At 51.2% G+C, this 20,086-nt stretch overlaps 1 protein-coding gene across 1 annotated transcript in view; it reads left to right on the forward strand.

Annotated features, from left to right (window-relative positions):
- The window catches only part of FAM193B (family with sequence similarity 193 member B), a 734,659-nt gene that overhangs the window by 172,529 nt on the left and 542,044 nt on the right, over positions 1-20,086 (forward strand). The gene's annotated exons all lie outside the window — the stretch shown is intronic.

Genomic DNA, 20,086 nt, shown 5'->3' on the forward strand with positions numbered 1-20,086 from the left:
TCCTATCATGGAAACTGGGGTTTCTGGTGGCTATTGCTTCTGCTAGAAGTCTGTCAGAAATACAAGCGTTAGTGATCGATCCACCATATTTGAGTTTTTTCAAAAATAGTCGCGTTGGCTACTAATCCTCATTTCATTACTAAAGTCCCTACCATGTTCCATAAGCACTCTTCTATGGTGCTACCAATGTTTTTTTTCCAACTCCTTCGTCTGCTGCGGAGAGGACCCGCCATACGTTTGACGTGAGAAGGGCTCTGAAATTTTACCTCCATGGCACTCAAAATCTCAGGGGCACAAGACAGCTATTTGTGGCTTATGGCCCTTCGGCTAAAGGTAAAGCAATCTCAAAACAAGGACTGTCCCGCTGGGTGTCATCTACCATTTCTTTTTGCCACTCAAAAGCTGGGAAACCTCTGGAAAGACGTCCAAGAGCCCATTCGACGAGATCTGCGTCGTCGGCGGCATTGTGGTCTGGGATTCCGCTGGGAGATATGTCAGGCGGCTTCCTGGTCGGTACCACATACGTTTACCCGCCATTATTGCCTCGAACAACATGCTGAGGATACACAGATGGGTCGTGCAGTCCTACGGCACCTGTTTCAATAAGGTAGGCCCCAATAAAGGGGGTATATCCTTCGGCTAATGTACTTTAAAGTGTTGTTTTTTAGCTGTTCATGTACTATGATTTGAAGTTTAGCCATGGCGAATATGCATTCATGGTTATAGTGTTATTGGTTTGCATACACACCTCCAACTATTGGGGGATACTGCTGTACAATCTATTCTAAGCATGTGAATCCATGAAAGATCCAATGCTTTTTCTTACCTGTAACTCCATTTCACCAGCGTTAGTATCTTTCATGGATTCACATGCGCCCGCCGGCCTCCCCTGGTATGCAAACTAGATGTCCCCCCATACTACTTTGGGGGTCGAAATCTGAGGGAGCCGCGGGGGCGGGTGTTAGGTAGAAACCTGTGCAGTTCCCTCTGCGACCACTGCAAAAGATTTAAGACTACAGGTGTTTGGCAGTAAACCCACTTGGTAGCAGTCTGTACCACACAGATTCACTTGGTAGCTGTGGCTGAGCAGTCAGACCTCCCTCAAGAAGAGTTAGGCAGTATACAGAGTATTCACAATAGGTCAAAAGAACATAGTAGAACAAGTAAACACTGACCAGGGCTTGGTGTAAAAGAGATATAATTATTTAAAACCACATCTAGAAAAACACACAGGAACTAATAGTAAGCAATTCAAAAACACGGTCACTAAAAGATATACACTCCCTTAGAAGAATATTAGACAAGTCTTAAGTAAAGCCCCACTTATTTTCAGACAGCGGTGAGCGCTTAACGTAGATGGCACTCTAATAATTCGTTTTTAAAAGGGAGAGAAAAGCCGAGAATAAATTGAAACACATCCCAACACTTTTTTACAAGACCACAACAAGAGAGGAAGGCAAAGTAAAACTGTGAGTTTAGAGTTCAGTAGGCCGGATCCACTTTAAGGGGATCAAAACGAAATGTGTCCCAAGGTCACACGGTTGCAGTGCACAAAAGTCTTGTAACGGTTCAAAAAAAGGAGTTGGACCAAAGAAAGGGACCAGTTAGAAGGTCAAGGCGGCCAGCCCAGTCCAGAAGGTTAAGGGGTTATTATTACCTTGTAGCAATCTTTAGAAAGGGAGGCTTGGCGGACACAGTAACTTTAAAGTGGTGAGAATACTCCAGCGGGGGCAGTTGTTCCTGGCAGCGGATGCAAGGCTGTGCTTCGCCCGGGGGGAGAGGATCTCGTCGGGGAGGAAGACAGGAGTCCGTTGCACTGCCAGGGAATAAACCAGCCGCGGAGTTCTCAGTTAAAAGGAACAGTCCTTTAGTTTGCGGTCCAGTGGTAAGTGGCTATCGGTTGCCGGGGTGCTTGGCATGGGCAATTCGACCACAAGCCGGTCTGGGGTGCGAAGAGAAGGAGGTAACTGGTTGTGCTCACCAGTCAGGGGAAGAAGCCTCTCCATCCGGGAGATAGTCTGTCGTCGGGAAGTGGTGAGTCGGTTCCGGAGGGCTCCACCGGTGGTATCGTCGTCGTAGGTCGGCTCAGCTTCTCCCTCGTCGGATTCTCAGGTCCTGTGGCGACTTCTGAAGTTCCAGTCCCCAAAGCCCTGCTTTTATGCAGCACACCCCCATTCACTCAGCCTAGCTGTCAATCAAACATGCTAAGTGGTGAGCCAGCCGGCTCACCACTTGGGCCAATAACACAAGAGTGCGACTTGAGTTACCAAGGTAACTCAGTCCAGGGTGCCTAAACCCCCTCCCACACCACCTGTGGTACCCAGACAGAGTGGCACCACTTTTGGAGGCTTCTGTGGATAAGCCTGCCAAAAAGTGGAACAAAGGGCTCGACTTGGGTTGGAGTCACAGAATAGAACACAAACGCCATTTTAGAATTGAGTCCTGGCAAAAAATACCAACCGGCGAATTAATATTAAATAAATAAACTGGCGGTATGTTAGAGGCTATGAGAATTAAATAAAGTTGGTTGCCTCGAACAATGGGAAAATCCCATAGGAATATATTCGTGGTCGAATATAAAAAGTAGTATCCACTGCCACCAGCCAAAACTCGATCGGGGGGGGCGGAGACGTGCCCCCTCGACTAACAGACCCCGGGGCAATCGAATTGCCCCGACCAGTATGTCCACAATATGATGGTTTGTACTGGTTTCTGTTAATAATTTGGGACTAGTAAAGCCAATGGTGACTTTACATGCCCTGGGGGACAGTAGTCAGTCCCAGGGTATGGAGTCTATGGTGGGGTGTCACCATGACACCCCTGTGTTACTGCACGGAGGGTCCTGTGTAACACACATAGGAAAAAAACACATGAGACACTATGGAGTAAAGGACCCCATAGCCCATAAAATATTAGCAGTCAAAGGAACACCATAAATCATGTCCAAAAGTGGGAGAAAGTCTCACTCTTGGCAGGAGAAAAAAACAAACTGCAGAAATCCAGCAAAGCTGCCGGGGGACTCACCAGGTTAGGGAGAATTCTCTTCAGGCTGAATTTCCTAACAGCGGGCTACTTATACCTCTACGTCCTAGTGGCGCAGGCGTACGCGGCCCAAAACGACATAGATAGGACACAAAAGTGTCGATTTTTCCTATGGAAAAGGTCTATATAATTTACCGAGGATTCCCAGCCTGACGTGACGGGGAATATTCTAAGCATGTGAATCCATGAAAGATACCAATGCTGGAGAAATGGAGTTACAGGTAAGAAACTATTCCCTTCTGTGGGTAAGGCCCGCCATTCCTCTGCTTCTTCGAGGCACTCACGGAAGCGCCGTCACCGGTCACCTTCCTCGTCCGTCCGACTTGTCCCACCAAGCATTCCACTCCTGTGGAATGGGATTCATTCTGTAAGGAGATGATGGCGATTTTTCAGTCGCAGGGGTCTGGTCCGTCCGCGCCGTCGAAAGACAGCAGTGAACGTGCTAGACACACTGTTCGCATGCCTTCGGGCTCGAGCGGTCATCACGATCTCTGGAAACCTTAGAGGTCCCAGTCGGACAAGGTGGATAGCTCTAGCCATGCCCGCTCCAGGCCCTGGTCCTCGACACCTTTGAGACAGTCTAAGGACTCTCTCGAGGCTCTGCCTCTGAGTAAGCCATCGACGCCGAGGCTGTCTAAGGACACGCTCGGGGCTCCGCCCTCGAGGCCTGTGTCGAAGCCATCGGCGCCACGCTCGACGCGGATTCCGTCGACTCCTTTCGAGGAGGATTTCTCAGAGGTGCCCGGAGTCCAGTGGAAACAGAGGAAGGCGCTGGCCAAGTCCAAACACGTGCCCTCATCCAGGGGGTCTGATGATGATATGGTTCCTGAGGAGGTTCCTGATGACCTATTATCTGGTCATAGCCAGTCAGAAGACCTGCGTCAGTCTTTGCACGATGCCAGTGGTCTGGACACCTCCCGAGAGGTTGAGTTTGGCCAGCCTGAGCCGGGTACGCATGCTGAATCCTCGCACCAGCGCCTCATGTTGAGAGTCACAGAATACTTGGGGTGGTCTGTGCCACCAGGAGATTTTTTTTTTTTTAAATCAAATTTTTATTAGGTTTCATACATGTGTTACAACAATGCAGAGCATAATTAAACTTGAGTAAACAAGAGACCAGTTATAACCCACCACCCCTGTCCCCCCCCCCCCACCAGTTCAAGTTCTCAATAGTTGCATATTTGACGGGTTCCGAAAAAAGCAGAGCAATGTCTACACGATGTGCACTTAGCACGCCAAGGTCATGGGCCGAGCTTTGAGAGACTCAGTCGGGTTAGTGTGCACTGGTCTCTCGTCCCTGAGGGAGAGTTCTCTGGATCTGGTGTTTAACATTATGCTGGGTTGGCCGTATTTTTTGAAGAAAGGGAGCCATATTTCTTTGATATTGGATCTAGATTCGTCAAGTAGATGTGTGAGGAATTCCATGTCGTGAATGGCCCGCACCCTGGTTGCCCATGCTTTCCCCCCCTGGCATTCCGGGGTTCTTCCATTTTTGCGCCAGGCAGCACCTGGCCGCCACCAACATACCCTGGAGCATGTGGTCATGGGTATTTCCTTGATCATCTCCAGTGTCGATTCCGAAGAGAAGCCAGGGGCAGGAAGGCCGCTCCACCCCATCCACCCCCTTAATCCAGGCCAGTGCCGCCTCCCAGTATTTTTGAACCAGCTGGCGCCTCCACCACATGTGAATGTAATTCCCCCACTCGGTCTTGCACTTCCAACAATGTGTGTCGTACCCTGGACTCATTCTAGCAATCCTCTTTGGGGGGGTAATGCCAATGATGTAATACCTTGAGGGCCTGGTGGCGATACTGGTGTGAGGCTGTGGAGCGATTGGCCCGCCTGCACATTTCCGCCCACCTTTCGTCGTCAATTTCCTCGCCCAGGTCCCTTCCCCCATTGTATGCGTGCAGGCGGAGAGTCTCTTGGGACAGAAAGAAGGAAGAGCTTGTAGAGGCGAGATATTATTCCCTTAGCGCCCCTCACAGTGAGGAGTTTTTCAAAATCTGTGATCTCTCCTAAGGGTGTCCCCCCAGGATGTTTCGGTGAGGACTCCTTTAAGCTGGAGATAGTGGAAGGGGGACAGGGTACCTATTTCCAAGGACTCCAAGTCACTCAAGGGTAAGAACGAGACCCCCCCCCCACCCAAAGGTGACCAGTCCTGCTAAGGCCTGCCTCAAACCACTTTTGGTATGCCGTTGGCTCTGCTATCTTGGCACCAGCGGTAATAATCCCCTCCCTCCTTCCATAGGGACCACAACACTTTTAGGACTGGGTGATTCAGGACACTTCTGGGGATCTTTTTCCTTGGGACCCAGAGCTATTCCTCTATGGTGATTGGCGCAAGGGGCCAGTTGTCCATGGCCACCCATTGTTTTTTCTTACCAGGGGCGAAGTGATCGACCAGGACCCTCAGCTGGGAGGCCCTGTGGTATGTTTCTAAGTCAGGGTATCCCACCCCACCATCTTCTTTCGGCCTGGGTAACCCCTCGTAGGAGATTCTATGTTTTTTACCTGACCAGAGGAAGTTGAGAAAGACTCGCTTAGTTTCCTTGAAAAATGTTTTGGGGATCCGCATCGGGAGCATTTGAAAAAGGAATAGAAACTTGGGGAGGATTACCATTTTTATGAGATTGAGGCGTGCCATCCAGGAGAGCCCCGACCGTGTCCACCTCTCTATGTCCCTCCTAATTGCTGACCAAAGGGGGGGAAAATTGGCCGAGAATAAACCCTTGGGATCACGGGTGAACTGGACCCCGAGATACCGCAATCCGTCCTCACTTATCTTAAAGGGGAGCCCATCCACAAAGGCTGTCTCTGAATCTGATAAGTTTCCCCCCTATAAACTCCACAGATTTCTCAAGATTGATTTTGTGCCCCGATAGGTCCCCATAGCACGAAAGGCCCTGTAACATTTGAGGGACTGTCTGGGGTGGGTTGGTGATAGAGTAGTGCATCGTCTGCAAAGAGGCAGATTTTGCAAAGCATGTCTCCCACCTGTACTCACCTGATGGCTATGTCGTTGCGGACCGAGATTGCCCATGGTTCCATCACGAGTGCATAGATTAGTGGGGACAATGGGCATCCCTGCCGTGTACCACGCTCGAGGGGGAATGTTCTCGACTCGGTCCCATTTGCCACCACCTTAGCGGAGGGGGAGGAGTAGAGTGCAGACATCCAGCCTAGCCATCTTGGGCCCATCCCCAGAGTCGTAAAGACCTCCCTCATAAATGCCCAACTGACCCTGTCGAAGGCCTTCTCTGCGCCAAGGGCCAGTAGAAGCGCGCCTTCATGTACTTGCCTCGAAGGAGGTCCGTGACGAAGTGTCTTTCGCATGTTATCGGAGCCCTGCCAGTTAAAGACAAAACCCGCTTGGTTGGGGTGTATCGAGCGTGGAAGGCAGCCCTCTAGTCTGGAGGCCAGGATTCTAGCAAAAATCTTAGCATCCAGATTAAGGAGTGAGATAGGTCTGTAAGACCCACATTCCGTCTGGTCCTTACCGGGTTTGGGTATAACGGTGATGAGGGCCTGCAGAATTGTCAGTGGGATGGAGTCCCGATTCCTGATCGGATTAAACAGTTTGGCCAGGAGCTTCAGCAGGACAGATTGGGTCTGTTTGTAAAAATTGGCTGTGTAGCCGTCGTCTCACGGTGCCTTTCCCGCCTTTAGTCTCTTGATGGCGCCCTCCTCCTCCGATATCTCTCCCTGCAGGACCTCTAGCTCCATGTCGGACAGCCTGGGCAAGAGGGTGTTCTGCCAGGTATGTGCGGATGTCCTCCAGTGATTCGCCCGCCTGTCTAGAATAGTGTGCTGTAGTAATCTGCGAAACACTCCGCTATTTCCTTCCGGTCCCAGTGAATCCCGCCCTCTCTATCCCTGAGATGAGCGGCGACTCTCTCAACCCTACAACCCCGAGCCCTCTGTGCCAGTAGGGTCCCCACCTTGTCTCCCCATTCATAATACCTCTGCTTAGTGTATCGCATTTTCTTGATAACTTCCCCTATGAGGACCGTGTGGAGTTCTTGTCTTTTGCCCTGCATCTCCTCCAAGAGAGCCCCGCGATCAACCCCTGGGAGGCCCAATCTGGCTCGCAGAACGCCCAGTTCTGTACGGAGTTTACCCTCAATTAGGCCCCTTTCCCATTTACATCTCGAGCCCTCCGCTATGAGAAGGCCCCTGAAAGTGGCTTTTGCGGCCTCCCACACCATGGAGATGTCAGTCTCACCGTTGTCGTTTGTCTAAAAGTAGGCCAACATTTCCTGTCTCATGAAATCGCAAAATACCGGGTCCGTGAGAAGCGTATCATTAGAGCGCCATCGGGAAGATCTTGGGGATGGGCAGTGACCAGTTAGCTGTAAGTAATTCATCGTCCGACCATGTTATGGCTTCCACCTTCGGCTGTTGTGCCACCCCGTTCCCTTCTTCCGAGATTAACAAAAGGTCAATTCTGGTGTAGGTACAATGTGGGGGTGAAAAAAAGGTGTACCCACCCTGGCCTGGATGCGCTTTGCGCCAGATGTCTATCCATTAATGCTCTCTCAGGAGGGCCTGCAGGGCCAGATTATCCTTGGAAGTACCCTTGGGCGCCCCCCCCCCCCTCGCGGACCACCAGTCGAGCTGTGGGTCCATTATAAGGTTGAAGTACCCGCCCAGTATCATGGCTCCCTCTGCCCATTCATCCATGACCTGAAAGACCCGAGTGAGGAAATGTATTTGTTTTGAGTTGGGTGCATATAAAGTGGCCAGGGTAATGCGCTCTCCCTCAAAGGTTCCCTTGATAACCCAGGAATTGACCACCAAAACCCCTCTTGGTTTCCACATTCGTGAGACGGAACGCTCTGCTCAGGCGGATACCCACCCCTTCCTTCCTTCCTCCCTCCCTCCTTAGAACTCCAATGTGTGAGGCCCAGTAATTAAACCCAATGTCTTTCCTCTTGATTTTCAATTCCCTACCTTGCCTGTATTGCGTCTCCTGTAGGAAGAGAACTGTTAGGTGTTGCTTACAGAACATGTTGCTTGTGAGAGATCTCTTATTCTGGGAGTTAAGGCCCTTGACGTTCAACGTGCCCATCTTTCCTTCAATCATTATCCTCTTTCATTTTGTGCACTATAAACACCTCGAAGTGTCTGCTACTCGGATCCTGTTGCAAAAGAAGTGTCCATCGTTTGAGCTGGTTTTCCCACTCCCCTTGAACCCCGCTAAGAGCCCTCCCACTCCCCCTTCCCTCCCCTCCCTCCCTTACCCATGTTGTGGGGCGTTCGCCGCCGGATTCCCATGTGGGGATGTGACTGGCAACGAACCGCCAGAGTCGCTTCCCCAGCCCCGGGAACACTAATTCTTTGGTGTAGCGCTTTCCAACATGCCTTTCTCCATTAAATACTGGCACTTTCTGATCAGCGGAGGGGAGCTGGCTGCAGTGCCTCCTGGGTAAAGTGCCCCCCCCCCCACCCTTGGTACTCGATCGGTCCCCTTTGTCCCTCATGGGGCTTGCCTTGGCATGAGGCCCGGAGAGACACTGGGACTTTTCAGTGGGGAGTCGCCGTATAACTTTCTGTGAAACCATAAAACAGCCGCTGAATGGGCAAAACACTTCAACTCAGACCGAAGTCAATTGAACAAAGAATTCCCCACTAGTCGTGGGAACACACTATGAACGGATTCCTCCTGAGCAGGCGCTCTGATCTACCGTTGGAGCAGGGCATCGCAGAACTGTCCGGATGCAGAGCAGCCCCATTAAAGGTACGCTGCTGGCTGCCCTCACGCCAACGCCGTGTATTCCTTGGCTACTCTTAGCGCCTCACGTGCGGTAGCCGCCACATTCTACAAATTGTGTGCTCATATTTGTAAGGCAATAATGCTCCATCTGAGCTGTGCTGCCTTACCTCACGGCTTTACTATCAATTCGCCATTATATCACACAAGCCTCACAGGTAACTCCCATCTAGATGTTGCATATGCCATGCCTTGCCTCTGCTGCTCACTGTGACATATCCACCTTGGCATCCACATGGCTGCGCGCTGCACTGCCTAGCCTTCCCACTCGAACAACCTGACTACTGCCTGGTGCATGCTGCACTGTCCTACTCGATATGCCGGACACTCGAATCTTGCTACGCTGTATCTTGCACTGCATTCCCTGATGTGTCTGACATTTGAATCTAGCTGCACCGTATTTTGCACTGGATTTCCTGTAGGTGTATTGTAACCTATGTGCAATTTCGAATCTAGATGTGTTTTCAACTGTAGTTACTATAGTGCCTCAAGGCGTACTTTGACCAACTGTGCTGAATCTGGCTGATTTTTTAGCCAAATACATCATCTTGAAGCTAGAGGCTGCCCCCTCCGCTCTCTAGTTTAAACTATCACTCCCTGACCTCAACTCAAAACTACTGCACCTCAGCTCGAGGGCATCACTCTTAAACCAGCTACTGCCCCTCTAGACCACTCTACCCAGCACAAACTAGCCACGAACAATCGTAGTTTGGCCTGCTCCCCCACTAGTGCCACTAGCCTCCAGCATTACGCACCACTATTACCAGACCATGATCTTCTGGCTTGCCCTAATCATGTTCCCTTTCTGCATAATGCTGGACAACGTACCCTGTAGCAATAATAGCTACATAGCCTACCAGGACAGCCTGGCTAAACTAGGGTGCCCCAGACACCACCCCCTCCCCTGTCCCACACCGTTCCTACCCTCTGCATCCCCCCTTCCCACCCACTCAACACCACCTCACACCTCCCAGGTCAACCCAAGCCCCCCACCACTACACACAGCCACCCCAGTCCTATCGCTAAATCCAGCTAAACTGAATACTAAACTGCCTGCCTGCACCAAGCCTCCCGGCCTAACCCCCCTCCCCCACCCCTCCTCCTTTACTCCCAACCTCACAGCCCGAAACGACAGATTAGGCTCCAGGCTCCCCACTACAAATACTAGGCCCAATTCCAAACCTAACACCAAAATCATTACAAAGCACAATGCGCCAAATGAGCCCATACCTCCCCCACTAAAAGTTGCCCTACTCAATGTCATATCCTTGGCTGCCCACCCCACAGAAATTGCAGACATCATCCTTACCAATGACCTCGACTTCCTAGCCCTAACAGAAACCTCGCTTCATGAGGTGTCTGGACCTCATTTATCGCTAGCCATCCCAGACAAATACTCTGTCCTCAGAGCTGATAGACCTAACGCTAGAGGTGGAGGTGTTGCGATCTCCAAATCCTCCCTAGACCTCAGATCAGCCTCCAGTGTCACTCACATCCTGCGAGACACTAACAGCCAAACCGAAAACCTCCCCCACAACCACCCTCCACCTCATATAGACCCCCAGGTCCCCCCTGGGGTCTTTGAAGAAATCACATCCCTCATCGAATTCCAAACCATCAGCACAAATCATGATCCTTGGGGGACTTCAACCTCGGTTACCAGGATCCAAACGATGCACATGCTGCATCCCTAGCCAATGTCCTAACGGAACATGACTTCACTCAACTCATTGTACTCCCCACCCACCAAAAAGGCAGAACCCTTGACTGGGTAGCAACCTACAATTGCAATACAACCTGCAAAGACCCCCAACCTCTGGCATGGACTGATAATCACTTGATCCCTCTTGAGGTCAACACCAATCAGGTACTGCCCAATAAATACCCCCCAGCACCAGCCTGTCCCACCAGGAATAAACACAACATCACTGCTGAAGCCCTACTTCCATTGGTCCTACCCACCCTCAATCCTCTCCCAGCCAACGCTGACTTAAACCTGCTGATTGACCCCTTCAATGACTCCATGGCTAAGGCAATGGATACCGTTGCACCCCTGAAAATACACAAAGACAAACCTAAAGCTCATCTGAACTTGTGGTACAGCCCTGAGCTCAAATTACTCAGTAAAGAGAAAGCCAAGGCACAACACACTTGGAAAACTAACCCCTCCGCAGAAAACAAATCCAAACTCAAAAACTTATCCTCACTTTACAAAAGCAAGATAATTTGCACCAAAAAAGATGTATACAACACCAGGATTGTTCAGGCAGGCTCCTCCACCAAAGAATTATTTTAAATTCTGAAGGAACTAGGAAACCCTATTTCACCTCCAGACACCTGTCTGAAAGACAAATCCTGGTGCACCAGCATCCAAAACGCCCTCAATAAAATCTCAGGACTCCAAACCAAAATTGAGGACAAACGCCAACAACTCTCCAATAACAAGGTCACCAACCCTAGTCTACCCACGCCTAACAATACTAGTTCGGGCTTGTCGTTTAAGAAAGTCACCATTACGGAAGTCCAAAAAATCACCTCCTTGAAACCTTCAAACTGCAAAGGAGACGGCTGCCCCACCTAGATCATAAAAGATGCAGCTAGAGAGCTCTCCCCCTTCATCACCAAACTTATCAACCTATCCTTCACCAATAACTTGTTCGAGGGGATTGGGTCCTCCGACATATTCCATATCTATGACAGGTAATGTCCACAGCTGTGCTGCTTCGGAAAATCTTTGGCGTCTGCGCCGTCCCCGAGGACCTCCTCCGATGGCCGACGTCACCCGATGTGATAAGTAGGACGCACGACGCCCATAGCCTCAGTTCCATTTTTTCTGCGAACGTGTTCGCTTTGTGAATCTCATTATGCCTCGACTCGTTGGAGTTGCTGTTTTCTTTCTCGGTTCGTTGAACCTGGTCGGTTTGTTTGTGGCGATGTCTTTTTAATCTTCGACCCCGCGTCCGGGTTTCAAGAACTGCTGGGACTGTGGGTCCAAGATGTCTGTCACGGACTCGCACGACGCCTGCCTCTGGTGCCTCGGGGAGGCCCACGATACGGACGACTGTCGACTGCCAGTCGCTCACTGCGAAGGCCTTGCGAGAACGCAAGAAGAAACTGTCGGTAGGTTGGGTGTCTAAGCCCCGGAAGTCGAGGTCTGCGGGGCTTTCGACCGATGACTCAAGGGGTGACGCTCCGCGTCGTCGGAGTCCGATGGGTCTCCTTCCAGGAGTCGGTCTCGCCACTTCTCTGCCTCTTCTAGGCATTCCAGGAAGCACCGGCATAGGTCGCCTTCCCCGTCCTCTTCCGAGGACTCCGCCCGTCGGCGGGTCGCTTATCCCTCCATGCAAGTGACACCGGAGGAATGGGCTTCCTTCGGGAAGCAGATGCTAGCGATTCTGGAATCGCAGGGCACCGGTCCGTCTGTGCCTCCGAGTGGGTCGGTCGGCACCGGTCGAGAGACACCGCCCGTACGCCTTCGGGCTCGGGTGGTCGGCACGGCTCGCGGGAGAGGTCCGTGCGGACAGGGGTAGCCGTTCTCGCCATGCCCGTTCCAGGTCCCGGTCCTCGACGCGATCGAGACTTCGTGATCCTGTGCCGTCTTTGAAGAAGACATCGACGCCTGTGGCGCCAAGGTCGTCGACGATTACTCTCGAGGTTCCGTCTTCGAGGGGGTCGTCAGCACCCAGGCTATCGAGACACTCTCGGAGCTCCGGCTTCGAGGACTGTGTCGACGCCGACGATGCTGGAGGCGATGCAGCTGACGCCAACTCGCTCGGCGCCCTCGACGCCTTTTCTGTCGACGCCGACTCGCTCGGGGCCCTCGACGCCTTTCGGGGTGGTGTCGGAGGGGCCCCATGGCACGGGGTTTGCCCCTAAAAAGGCTATGGCTAAGGTCCGGCACTGCTTTGGTCCGCAGAGGTCTTCCTCTCCCCGCCTGGAGTACATTTCAGAGGGTGATGAAGGCTCTGATGGTGGTCTGGTTCCGGTTACGGTTCCGGATGAACTTCTCTCGGGCCATAGCCAGTTTGATGACCTGAGGCAGTCACTGCATGATGCCAGTGGATTGGACACCTCTCCGGAGGTGGAGTTTTGTTGGCCGGAGCCTGGCACTCATGCCGATTCGTCATATCGGCGCCTTATGTCTTGGGTTACCGAGTACTTAGGTTGGTCGGCTCCCCCAGGGGAGTTTGTTCAGGATGATCTCACGGACATCCTTGATCTCGGTCCACCCACTGACCCGGTTTTGCCGTTTCATATGGCTTTGCAGAGAAGAGTGGCGGCGGCTTGGACTGCTCCGGAGAGTCTCCCGGCAGTGGGCAAGTCTTTGTCGCGAAAAAAACGTCCAGCCAGTAGCGACCCCTGCTACTTGTCTAGGCACCCCACCCCGGAGAGTTTGGTGGTGCAGGCGGCTACGGCCCCGGCAAAGCTGGCGTCGTATCATACCATCTCACCGGATAGGGACGACCAACGTTTTGGCGGCTGCAGGTGGCTACGGCCCCGGCAAAGCAGGCGTCGTATCCTACCATCCCTCCGGATAGGGACGACAAACGTTTTGACGGCTGGGCGAAGAAAGTGTTTTCTTCTGTGGGTATGGTGCTTCAGGCGGCCAACTCCATATGTGCCTTGTCTCGTTTCACGCACACTGTGGAACTGTGTTGCATTAGCGGCTGATCATATTCCCGAAGGGGACGAACGGGATGGTTTCCTTACTATGGTTCAGGATGGCAAGGATGCCATGTGTGAGGCCGTTCAGTCGGGTTTGGCGGATTGTGTCAGCCGGTCCATGGCGGCAAGCACCGTAATGCGCAGGTTTGCGTAGTTGAGGAAGTCTGGGTTCTCTCCTGATGTGCAGTCCCGGCTCCTCAACATGCCTTTTGATGGTGAACACCTTTTTGGCAGCAAGGCTGACGAGAGCCTTGAGAGGTTGCAGCCCTCCAAAGCTGCAGCGAAGTCGTTGGGCGCTGCAGTTCGACAACCTCTGCCTTTTCGTCCTAGGGGACAGCAATGGAGGGGAGGTTCCTTTCGCTATTACTAGTCCTTCAGTAAAGCAAAAGGAGCTAGCAGTCAGAGGCCATCGTAAGAGTGCCAGAGGTGGAAACAAAGGTACTCGAGGTGCCAAGGCCGCTCGGGCAGTAGCCTCGTTGCCCTCGGGCAACGCTCCAGCCGCTACCACTCGGTCATGAGGCCAGGTACCATGGTTCGCCGGTTGGGGGAAGGCTGGCGCAGCATCTTGTAGAGTGGCAAGCCATTACTTCAGATGTGTGGGTTCTGGAGATCATAACCCACGGCTACTGTCTTCCTTTTCGGCAGAGGCCTCACAACAATCCACCAGGGAACCTCTTTGAAGAGTCCGGATCCGCTCCTTGCGCAGGAAATTCAAGCCCTGCTGGAGAAAGGCGCCATAGAACTGGTGCATGTAGCGGAGAGGAACAAGGCATGGTATTCCCCTTATTTTTTGATTTCAAAGAAAGACGGGGGATTGAGACCCATCATGGACTTGCGCGGTTTGAGCAAACTCCTCAGGAAAGACAGGTTCAAGATGGTGACTCTTTCTCAAGTCCTCCAGGCCCTTCAACTTCAGGACTGGTTGGTGTCTCTCGACCTCAAGGACGCTTACTTCCATGTGCCGATCCATCCCAAGCACAAGAAGTACCTGAGGTTCGCAGTTGGTGACTCGCACTTTCAGTTTCGGGTCCTGCCGTTCGGATTGACCTCCGCCTGAGGGTTTTCACCAAGCTCATGGTCGTGGTGGCAGCGCATCTCAGGAAAGGGGGGATTCACGTCTATCCCTACCTGGACGATTGGTTGTTCAGGGGGAGCTCACCCGAGCAAGTCCTGGATCATCTGTCCGTCACCTGCCACTCCCTTCACAGGCTGGGCTTCTCCCTCAACTTAAGTCCCATTTGATGCCAACGCAGCGGCTCCAGTACATCGAAGCAGTGCTCGACACGTCCCTGGGGCAGTGTTTTCCTCCTCAGGTGAGGGCTCTTCACATTCAGCAGATGGTGCACAAGTTCCAGTTTGCCCAGACTCTCCCAGCGTCCGAGTTCTTGAGACTGCTCTGCCTCATGGCGTCCTGCATTCTTCTGGTGCCAGAGGCTCGTCTGCGGATGAGATCTTTGCAGTGGGCGCTCAAGCTCCAGTGGTCTCAGTCCTCCGGCAGGCTGTCGGACCCTGTTCAGGTGCCGCCCTTGGTAGCCCGGGACCTTCTGTGGTGGGCCGTCGAAGGCAATCTGATGAAGGGTGCCCCATTTTGGCTCCCCTGGGGAGCTCATGCCAACGAGTTGACAGTCAGCGGTCGTTGGTCTCCGGAGACCAGAATCCATATCAATCTGTTGGAGCTGAGGGCCGTCAGGCTTGCCCTGAAGGCTTTTCTGCCAACTGTGCGAGGGAAGAATGTTCTGATTCTGACGGACAACAAAGTGGCCATGCACTAACAACACATGGGGGGGGGGGGGAGGGGAGCGGGCAGGTTCACTTCCTCTGTGCAGGGAGACGATGCAGCTCTGGTTCTGGGCCAGCCAGCAGGAAATTTGATCTCGGCAGTTTATCTGGCCGGAGACAAAAACGAAACGGTGGACGCTCTGAGCAGGCAGAGCGTGATCTCTCACGAGTGGGAGCTAGCTCAGGAAATTCCTCTGGAGATCTTCACCCTTTGGGGGACCCCACAAGTGGATCTCTTTACCTCCAATGTCAACTGGAAGTGCAAAACGTTTTGCTCGCGGGAATTTCCTCCAGGAGGAGCCTTTGGGGACGTGTTCGTGGTGGAGTGGTCCTTCTCACTGCTGTATGCGTTTCCTCCAGTCCCCGTCATCCTGCAAGTGCTGTGGAGATTAGGTTCCCGGATGATCCTCATTGCTCCGGCATGGGCCCGGAGAATGTGCTACCCGGACCTTCTCGACTTGTCCATCTGCCCTCCATGCCGTGTTCCCTACCGAGACGATCTGCTCTCATGGGAGGGAGTGGGGGGGTCTGGTTCTCCATCCAGAGGTCAGATAACTCGGCCTTCACACTTGGCTTCTGAAAGGTTGAGGTATAAGGATTGGGACCTCCCTGAAGACGTGATGGAGGTGTTGGTTTTGGCCAGTCGGCCTGCAACAAAGTCCCTGTACCGTTGCCGTTGGAGAAGGTTCTGCGACTGGTGCAGGGTTAAGAATGTGGATCCTTTTCCATGTGACATTCCTGTGGTTCTGTCTTTTTTGCTTTCGTTGGCCCACAAGGGCCTGCAAGTGGGTAACATTAAAGGTTACCTGGCGGCGCTGTCTATATTTAAGCGCTCGTCTGAGGAGTGTTCTTATTTCAAAATTCCATTTGATTTCTCAGTTTCTGAAAGGGCTCAAAATTCCATTTGATTTCTCAGTTTCTGAAAGGGCTCACTAATGTGTTTCCACGGTCACCTTTCCAGGTGCCCGTTTGGGATTTGAACCCTGTTCTAAAATTCCTAATGGGTGCTCCATTTGAGCCTTTACATTCTTGTCCTTTGAGACTGTTAACCCTTAAAACTGTATCTTTAGTTGCGGTTACTTCCGCTCGCAGAGTGAGTGAGTTACAGGCACTTACTGTTAATCCACCCTTCACGGTGTTTCATAAGGACAGGGTTGTCCTTAGGGTTCGTCAATCCTTTCTTCCGAAAGTGGTGTCGGAATTTCATTTAAGCCAGGTCATTCTTCCAGCATTTTATCCTCCTCCGCATCCTGGTAAGGAAGAGGAGAGGCTCCAGAGGTTGAATCATAGGAGAGCTTTAAGTTTCTACATTTCACGCATGTCTCGGGTCAGAGTGGACGATCAGCTCTTTGTTGGTTATGCTGGAAGGCGTTTGGGCCAAGCTGTTACTAAGCAGACTTTGTCTAGATGGATTATCTTGGCAATTTCTGAATGTTACCGCTTGACGGGGTAAGGACCCTCTGGTAGGGTTACGGGCCCATTCTACTAGGGGTATGGCTGCCTCTCCTGCCCTGCAGAGGGGTGTTACTATTCGTAACATCTGTGAAGCAGCCACATGTGCTTTGGTCCATACTTTTGTAAGACGCTACTCCATAGATTCTATCCATGGGCAAGATCTGGCCTTTGACAAGGCGGTCCTTTACTCTGCAATTTAATTGGGCATTCTAAATTTCTATATTCTAAATTCTTTTCCCTCCTCCATATGTTGGTACTGCTTTGGGAGTCTGTCATAGATATGGAATACGTCGGAGGACCCAATACGCTCGAAGAACAAGTTACTTTCTTACCTGGTAACGTTCTTTCGATGAGATGGTCCGTTGACTTATTCTATAATCTCTTGCGCCCTACCTGCCCCTCTAAAGAATTACTTATGAGATTGCAGCTTACGTTTCCGCAAGGCTTTCTGTGGTCATACTGGCAGAAGATTGGTGCCACGCGTTCTGAGACAAAACTGAGGCTACGGGCGTTGTGTCCTACTTATAACATCTGTTGACGTCGGCTCAACGAAGGCCCTCGAGGACAGCGTATCGACGTAGGACGCAGACGGCGAAAATTTTCCAAAGCATCACAGCTGTGCTGATTACCTGTCATAGATATGGAATAAGTAGTTGGACCATCCCATCGAAAGAACGTTACCAGGTAAGAAAGTAACTTGTTCTTTTCATTCATGGAACATCTCCTTACACAGCAAATGATGGGTCAGGCATACAGTTAACAGGTCACTTCCTTGTGCAACACCGACTGCACACAGCTGCAGACCATTGCACTGAAAAATGTTTTCATAGGATTATCACATGTATTTGCGTCCATGCATTTAACTTTTCCATTTTACTCATCTCATTAAGGTCTTCTTTCAACGTTAGAAAAAATGGCTGTATTGTTGCTCATTTTTTGTCTTGGATACAAATTTCTGGTGACATTACTCCTAGTAGTACAACATTGCTAATAAAATATGTTTGTTTGCTAACTAAGAACATGTTTGACAAACTCTGCTAATCAATTTTTGGAAACTAATGTATGCCTTGCACTATAAACAAGGGTTGCACTCATCTCCCATATTCCCCAGATACAGGGGACCAGGGGGGTGTTTGTGGAACTCTTGTGTTCCTTTGTACTCATTCTGCACACAGCCATTTCTTGCCTCTGACGCCTCAGAGGCTCTGCTATATCAGGGAGGAATCCAACACGTGGTTAGTAACCCACAAAACTCTATGTACTCTTGAGCATACCTCAAGGCATTGGTGCATTAATCTGGCTTAATGTAATACCACAAACTACATTTGTAATGGCCGCCATAAAAATACTTCCATACTAAATGCCCTTTTCATTGCATTTTCTTCTGGTCGAAACACTAAAACTATACATTCATACCAACTATCGGTGAAGCTCATTGTAAAAGTCTTGCCTGGAGTGTTAATCCCTTCCGAGAGTAATGCATTTAGTACCCTTTCGCATTGCTTTGAAGCAAGATGACCCCCTAATATGAAACACCACACTATAACCTGGTTTTAATGCATTGTTGTGCCCAGATCCCACTGCATGCACACATGGCTACCTCAAATTATCTGGCGTTTGAGGCGTTTGAATGTAAAATAGCTGTCTGGTCATTATCCAATATGACCTGATACTATGCATTAAATGCACCTGTTCAAAGGTGCATTTGATTACATTCACAGCACAAGCATGATTTAATAAATGGCAAAACATAACCTAACCCTCCACTATAGACCATATCTCTTGGGGAATGAGATTTATGCTAGCGCCCCTTCCACGGTTACCATTACGCTCCATAGGATATGGCCGAGTTCCACAAAATATTTGATCTGGCTGTCGCGCAGTCACTGACCTAGCATGTCACGCTTTCACACTCTTCAAAATATAAAAATAGTTTGTATTCTGCTCCTTCCTCCTCTCTGCCCTGGCTGTTTAGTTTTGACACATGCCGACTAGACCAAGCCTTCACTAGTCCTCTGGGATGGCAGTCCCAAAATTAAAGTTTCTGCAGTTTATCTCCCAGGAACATTACCGATTACATCCAGGGAAATTGTTCCTTCTTACTTTTACAGCATGCTTGATCACACTTTTGGATGCAGGCATGCACCGTTTCTCCTTAAATAGTTATACTCCTACGTCCCGGTCCTCCATACCTGTGGGACATTCCGTCCTTCATGACGGGACCAGAGCACTTTTGGTAAAACATTAAAAATGGAATTTTTGTCCTTTTATGTTTATGCAGTGCCACCGCCCGTGACCATAACCCCGCCTTCCTGAACTCCACCTGGCGCATCTCCCTCAGTCCTTTTTCTCCTCTGGGTCTGATGCACTTGCATCACTGGAAATATTTTCTTTTTGTTCCCTTGTCCTTCATTTCTGCTCTGGTTCCTGTGGGACGACCTCCCCCCCCCCCCCCCCCCCCCCCCCACTGCCTCCGCTTATCCCAGTAGAACAGACATTTGGTACTCTGCCAAACACTTTAGGACTTGAGGCGGCACCTGCAGCGGATTAGTCTTCTGCTCCCGCTTCACTGGACGAAGAACAGGCAGGACAGCAATGAACTGCCCGCTCTATCAGAGCCTTTTACGACCATTTGCTGAATATGATGGTTCTGCTAGACATCCAATTGCTGAGGCCCCAACTTTCACAGGAGGGGGTGCTTTTTGGAATCTTCACTCTGTTCACCCAGGAGTGCACCAGCCTTTTCCTTCAGAAGGAGTCTTGGTTGAGGCCCGTAAGGTCTGGGAAAAACCTCATTCCGGGCAGCAGCTCAACAAGAAGATTGCTCGCTAAAAGCTTCATGCTTCGCAGGACACATCTTTTTCCGGTTGCCTGCTCCCCTCTTCGACGGTGGTGCCAGCTGCTATGCTCCAGTCCAAGCCGGCCTCTACGTCCTCCACTGCAGCGTCCCAGATCCTTTCTAAAGAGGACAAGCTTCTTCACGCCATGGGGGGGGGAAAAGGTATTTTCCAATTCGGTTTCTCAGCTGCGTCAGGCTAACACTGAGCTTATCCTGGCGGCTGCCAACTGTGGAAGGAGCTAGCAGAGTTCCAGCAATGTATTCCTGCTGATAGGCTTGAGGACTTAAAGGGCGGCTTGTCCGATGCCAGAGTTCTGGGGCAGGATCTACTTGAGGTGTCGCCCCATCATGTAGACACTTCCGCTCAAGGCCTTATGGTTGGGGTTGACCTCTCCGCCAGGCATGGCTGCATGCTACGAAACTCTCGAAGGAAGTTCAGGCCAAGGTGCTTGATCTCCCCTTCGAGGGTAAAGAACGGTTTAGTTCCTCCACGGATGAGGAACTGACCAAGGCAAGCACTCAAACTGCCAAGT

This window comes from Ambystoma mexicanum, chromosome 3p, assembly GCF_040938575.1.
Source record: "Ambystoma mexicanum isolate Mex_15411 chromosome 3p, UKY_AmexF1_1, whole genome shotgun sequence".
NCBI lineage: Eukaryota > Metazoa > Chordata > Amphibia > Caudata > Ambystomatidae > Ambystoma > Ambystoma mexicanum.